The 7,282-nt window shown below is 30.6% G+C and overlaps 1 non-coding gene across 1 annotated transcript; it reads left to right on the top strand.

The window, feature by feature from the left end:
- The first annotated feature begins 1,004 nt into the window (after positions 1–1,004).
- LOC120204897 lies at positions 1,005–1,098 on the top strand. Its single transcript, XR_005523986.1, has one exon. It is a non-coding gene; the product is annotated as a U6atac minor spliceosomal RNA (small nuclear RNA).
- The last annotated feature ends 6,184 nt before the right edge of the window (positions 1,099–7,282 follow it).

The raw sequence follows: 7,282 nt of genomic DNA, 5'->3' as shown, positions 1-7,282 counted from the left end.
AAGATAAATTTGTAATTTAACATTCGTAGAATTTTTATTATTCAATGACAGAAAAATGATATTTAAAAAAATTAAGGGCATTTTAGTCCAAAACACCGGGAATTCAACAATACCTAAGGAAATGGAGGTAATGACATTCCCGGTAATATACCCAAAAAAATCCACTATTAGTAATCTTACATTACCGGGAATGAGATTCCAGGACTAACCAAACGGGAGAATGTGGATTCCATTCCCATGAGAATCCCACATTCCCCATCCAAACACCCCCTAAAAGTAAACCCTTTTTCTTATATTAGGCTTTTTTTTTTGTATAGGCTTTGCTTTTCCATCCCAAAACCCCAAAAAGGACCCTATTGCATTTTTGGGGGAATGAAGGTGGTCATGTACCTATAGTGTTAGGGATGTTAACTGCATAAGCCCATCATGTATTTATCTTAGTGGGTTTTCATTATGTACTTGGACACATCTTCTTCCCCTTAAAAAATCGAAGATAAGGGGTGTTAATTCAAATTGAGGATTCAAAAAATTTAAATTTCTGGATTTTAGAATTTTTATTCATTAGAAATTCAGAGTAAATAAATATAAATTATTTCAGATATTCATTATTTGAATATGTATTGTTTCATTATTTCTGTGGATGCATATTATAGATTCAAATATTTGAATTCGACTTTGAATTATAAAATAGAATTTTTTTTTAATTTTAAGGGAACTCGAATTTTGATCATCTAAATTTGATTCAAATATTCAACCCATGATTGAAAATTTAATTTTTTATAGGTTCAAATATCTAATAAATAATGATATTTAATTTAAATATGAACTAGTGATTCTCAGATTATTTATAAATAAAAGCGAAATTAAATTTAAATAATTCGAAATGTACAAATCATCAATGCACTTCCATTTCTAAATATGTAAGTTTGAGGATCGAGGTTGCTTGATCCTCAACACCGAACTTTAATTACATATTTTTAACGAATTCAGACATGTTTATTTTCGTGTTCGTAGAAAAAAAAAAAGATGGTTGGCATCTCCCATGATTAGGACGGTAGCTGCCTTCGGGTTTGAAATTACCATTTTTTATTATTTTTTATTGTTATTGTTATTATTATTATTATAATATTATTATTGTTGTTATATAACAAAAATACATAAAAAAAACCAAAAAGGGAATAATCCCGTAAAATTTGCTTCCATTGCTGCCACCCTGCACCAACGCCTGATACGTCGGTCGCCTGTCACCGTTATCTGCGCCGGTGTCTAACCCGCCGGTACCTGTACCAAGCTCCCATAAGCAGCCTGCAAAAAAAAAAAAAAAACAAATATAATTGAGTTATAAAAAAAAACTCCAACAACACATTTGTAAAATGGGCTCTTGAAAAAAAAATTCATCACATTTGTATTAGAGGGCTCTCCCGATTCAATTTCAAAGAAGCAATACAACTTCATTTCCTGCATCTATTTTTCTTCAATTTATTTATTTGCATTCCATTCGAAAACTAGAAAAAAATACAAAGAAACCAAACACATTTTTTATCCTCATATCCATTCGAGCCAAGCAAAAACAACTGAAAAGGAATGACAAAATCGAAGAGGGAGAGGAGGGGACTTTACCTCTCGGTCGGAGACTTCGCCGGCGTTTGGGAGGTCCGTTCATCGATCCAACCATTGTGAAGGGAGAGAAGACACCGGTGAACCACATACTGAAAAATCATCTCGATCCAAAGACGGTTAGAGGCGGATCAAAGCCTTGAAAGTCGAAGGGTTTTGGCTTATTTTATGGCGGATGAGGCTGAATCTCGTGAAACGGACGACGGATCCATGCTCCCCGTGTCGAGACGAAGCTCCCTTAAAAGTTTGGTGGTTAACGGCCACTGACGAAAGTGGTCGACGCGGTCATTGGGCACTTCCAGCTAGAAAGATGGCAGAGAAATGAGAGTGAGGAGAGAAAGAGAGTTATGTGCAAAATGAAAAAAAAATCATCCAATTTAGGTATTACAAAACGATGTCGTTTTAGCACCTAGCTAAACGATGTCGTTTTGCACCCTTCCTCGATGATGTGCGTTTTGGAAATCGGGGGGCTAATTAACAACTCCCTTGGGTTCCTCTGTGTTTATTTTGGTCATTTTTATTATTATTATTATTATTATTATTTATTATTATTTCATTTAATGATTCTAATTTTTGTCCTTATTTGACTATTTACCACTTTTATTTTCTAACATTAATTTTTGGTTTAATTTCTTTCAGTTCTCTCTACATTACCCATATTTTTGCATTAAGGTCCCTGTTTTAATTATTTAATTTCATGTCGAATTTTTATATTTATTTCAATTTAGTCACATGTTTTATTTATTTAATTAATTGTTATTTAACCCCTAAATATCATATCAATTTTGTAATTTAGTCCCTAATTTCGAATTAATTTATTTTAATTATAATTTTATCCTTGAGTTGTTTTGTTTTTTTTATTTTATTCCCTAAACTAGTTGCATTTTCAATCTTAGCCCTCTAGGATTAGATTTTTCACACTTAGGTCCCTATACTTTATATTTTTACATATAGGCCCTAGACTTTAGTTTTTTACACTTAGGTCCTTATACTTTAGTTTTTTATACTTTAGTCCCTAGACTTTAGAGTTCTCACATTTTAGTCTTTAAACTTTTAATTAGAATTTTAAATTAACATAATCGATTAGGGTAACAATTAGAGCCTACAACTTAAGTTTAATTTCATCTTAGTCATTTACTTAGGGGGTGATTTGATTTGAGTTTTCGAAAGAAAATGCAAATTTTTCTCAAATCAATTATCTGATTCAATAATTGGTTGATAAAATCAGCTAGGGTTAATATTAGAGACTCATTTTAGGTTTAGTTCTCTAGATTCTTTAATTACATAATTTGACAACTTTAGGTAGGAAATCCCTTAAATTACTCATCTAGTAAAATTAGGCTTTTAAATCGATTGTTTGATTACATTTTTAAAAAACCTAAGGCAATGTTCACTTATTAGGGAGTCAATGGTATATCTCCTGCAAGTATGCTCAGGGGGTAACTACGAGTGATTCCCGAAGTAGGTAGACATCCTTTTCAAGATTGCACCATGATTTCTTAAAATCAAGGCAATGTCCGGTTATTGGGCATAATAGTTGATCTCCCGTATTTATGCTAGGGGCGAACACTATTAGCTTAAATAAACGAACATCATTTTCAGTTGTGCATCCATAGTGAATTTTTGATTAAATAAAGTTTAAACTCAAGATTTTTGATTTTTTTAAATATAGGGTAATCAACTAGGTACCAATTTTTGGGAGTTGTGGGAGTAATAATCCTTCCCTACGCGTAATCGACTCTCGAACCTGATTTCTAGTTTTCGCAGACCTAAACTCAATATTTTTATAAAATAAAAATGTTTTATTAAGATTACCCGATTTTATGGTGTTTCAATCGCACCTTAAATGGTTGGTGGCGACTCCTCACATTTCAAAATCTTTTCAAAGAAAACCCCTAAGTCATACAAGTTTTCCCCACCCGGGCAAAAAATGGAGATGATAACTTGGCAACCCCACTAGGGACATTTTGTTTTCCAAAATAACTTGAGAGTCGAGCCACAAGTTGGTTACCCTATATTTAGAATTTTGGAAATTACGAGTTCGATCTTATGTAATTTACATTTCATTGTGTTTCTTTCAAAAAAAATTCAAGAAATTTTTTTTCTCTAGTTCATGCTTACGCTTTTGTGAATTTATTTAGGATTGTTGCATATCATAGCTCTAAACCCGAGCTCAATCCCGGTTTACCTAAGTAGGGAGAAACATCACACGTCATGGGGAGCATTGTGCTTTCTCGTATGGGTCTGACAAATAACCTATGGAAAGCATCCTAGGTTGCCTGTCCGAATATTAATTCCGAGATACACAGTTAGCGATGTGATCCCCTAGATTGAATTCGATTCGAAAGTCTGTAATGGGCAAGAATCGAAGTCTTTATTGACCTTAACAAGTTGTAAGGACGGTTTGGGAACCCTTTTTAGAACCAAACCATCATATATAGAATTTAGCAAGCCCACCTCTCTAGAGCTAGCCATGTATATAACCTAAGAGAACTAGAACGCATACAATTAGGAATTTGAATTATTAGTGTGTTTTGCGTGTTTCACTTACCGTCTTTACAGTTTATTTATTGATAAAATTTTCTTGCTTTCCTTTTATTATTCTTTATTCTAACTTGATTTCTTGTTTTCTTGTTTTCTTGTTTGTCTTACATGCTTCATTATCATTGCATGAACATGACATATCATTCAAAGGTATTGATCCCTGAAATAACTGATCATTTAGAAGGTTCTTGAAAAACAATGCCTACAACAATGTCTTTCGTTGGGTTAGATAGAATTTCAAAGATTTTTTCGTGGACAAAATTTCCATTTTTAAATATAGGGTAATTGATTTGGTTCCAATGTTAAGCACTGTGGGGATGATAATTCTTCCCCATGCATAAATGACTCCCGAACCCAATTTCTAGTTTTTGCAGACAAAGTTTAGTATTTTTGATAAAATAAAATATTTTATTAAAATTACTCGATTTTAAGTATTCCAATCGCACCTTAAGATGCTTGGTGGAGACTCCAACATTTTATAAAACCTTTTGAAAAGAAACCCTTCATTTATTTTAACCGTACTATTTTTATCTTACTCGAGCGAAAAAGTGTCGACAACTACTATAATCTCATATCTCCATCAACAACAGTTCAATTCACTATTCAATACAATCCGTTATAGACCGATCACAAAATTGACCGACAATAGAATTGTAAAAAATTAACGGTTATTATTGTTGGATTTGGTATAACTACTTATGAGGAAAAATGAGCCCTTAAACTTAATTCACATGGATTCAACAAGTTTCCACCAAACAAATCACCTAATAATATATTAAGATTAAAATTATAATAAATTTTAACTTAATTATCGATTAAAATTTAAATAAATATATGGAGTATATAACTTTCTGTAACACAAATTATTACATCTCCTTTTATTTATCTAGTTTTATATATTTTTACAATTACACAATTCAATCCACTCTTCAATACAACTCGGTATACACCGATACGAAAATTGATCTAACAATAAAATTGTAGAAATTTAGTTGTTATTATTATTATTGGATTTAGTTGATCTAACACGTAATTTACAAATGAAAGATAATTTCAAATCTTAAATTAATTTATGGATTAAATAATTTATAAATTAAAGATATCAGCGATAAGCACCAGTAATGACGAGCATAATTAATTTAATTTATAAAAATTTAAATTCTAAAGGACTCAACTTATAATTATAAATTAGTTAAAAATTTAAAGATAAAGTATATATAAAAGAAAGGGTAAATTATACTAGTGATCATCTAACTATTGTCCTTTTTCATTTTCATCAATATTTTTGAAATTTTGTCAATCAAGTCTCTCAACTATTTAAATGCATTCAATTAAGCCACTTGCCGTTAATATTTAACGGAGAAGTTGATGTGACAATTAAAATATTTGGTGTAATTACACATTTGGCCATTGTTACTTATATATTCTATCAATTTGGTCCTAATTTTAATAAATTAAAATTTTAAAAGATTTTAAAAGTTACAACATATTCTATATTTATAACAAAACAAAAATTTTTACTAGAAATTCTATTTATGGTTCTCAAAAGCATCCCGTCAATGGTACCATAAGCTCTTTTGATTTTAATGAAAATATAGTTGACGAGCCCATGCATATAAAGTTCGTTGGACAAAATTTGTATCCTACTACTATTTGTAAATAACATTCTACTAGAAAAATGTGACATAATCTAACCTGTAAAACTAAGAAATTTGTATCCAATAAATTTTTAATAGAAAAATGTGACATATATTTCTTTCACGTTTGACACAGTCTTCCTTTCAAATTTTAAACATTCATCTCCTACCATAAAATTTTATGACAATCTTTAATAAAAGTTTATACTGATAAGATTCTCGGTGGACTTAGCATGGAAAATTTTGCACTAAGAAATTGACCTATATCAAAATGGCGAAAAATTTAGTTTGCTTTAAATTTAATATCATAAATTATTGCTTGAGTTTTCAATTTTTTTAGAAAAAGATTTTGTTATAAATTTTGTTTTGTTATAAATATAGAATATGTCGTAACTTTTAAAATTAAAATAAATTAAAATAAAAAGTTAAATTATGGGTCATTATACATGGCGTCATTTAATTTGAGGGTTAAGTTTATTTTAATTTATTAAAATTAGGACCAAATTGATAGAATATATAAGTAACAATGATCAAATGTGTAATTATACCAAATATTTTAATTATCACAGCATCTTCTTCGTTAATTATTAACGGCAAATGGCTTAATTGAATGCATTTAAATAGTTGAGAGACCTGATTGACAAAATCTCAAAAATATTGATGAAAATGAAAATGGACAATAATTAAGTGGTCACTAGTATAGTTTATATTTTATTTTAAACAATTTATCTTTAAATTTTTAACTAATTTATAAATATAAATTAAGTGTTTTAAAATTCGTCTTTAATAATTCTCATCATTGCTTGTCCACCGTAGAAGAATAATCCCTATGCTTATATGCTAAAATTAGGTATAGATTTGTGTAAATATAAAATAAGTTGTTAGAAATCATTGAATTTCTACGGATTTACTGTCCACCAAATTCCGACTGAAAAATAACAAATGCCGGATTTCCACATCACCACGTATCTCATCATGACATGCCTGTCTACGTGTGTCTGTCGGTGCAAAAAACTAATAATAATTTAATGAACCTTACATGGATTAGGTGCCCATAGGTAGGTAAACACGATTTCATGGTCGAGATAGGATTTGAAAATTTCCTACATAAAAATAAGGGTAAACTACGGCAGCGGGAACTAATGTTTAGGTAAATTTTTGTTTTCATCACTAATGTTTCAAAAATTAGAAATAGGTCACTAATGTTATCGTTTGTGACAAAATGGTCATTGGCCGTTAACAGCCGTTAAGAGGCTTGATGAAAAATACAGCTGGACCGTTATCAACTGACGTTGATCGTTGACCGTCATTTTGACCGGCTCTTCTTCTCCTTCACCCCATTCTCCAGCTTCTTTTTCTTCACTTTTATTCTTCTTTCTTTCTCTTCACTTTTCTTCTTTCCTCTTATCACACATGACATAATTCTCATTGTTGAGTGGAGACATTCCAGGCTATTACTGCTCGTGAGATACGCTTGTTTTCGA

The sequence above is a fragment of the Hibiscus syriacus genome, unplaced genomic scaffold (genome assembly GCF_006381635.1).
Source record: "Hibiscus syriacus cultivar Baekdansim isolate YM2019G1 unplaced genomic scaffold, ASM638163v2 tig00011718_pilon, whole genome shotgun sequence".
NCBI lineage: Eukaryota > Viridiplantae > Streptophyta > Magnoliopsida > Malvales > Malvaceae > Hibiscus > Hibiscus syriacus.
The sequence above is the reverse complement of the archived record's forward strand: the minus strand, read 5'-3'. Positions and strand labels throughout refer to the sequence as shown.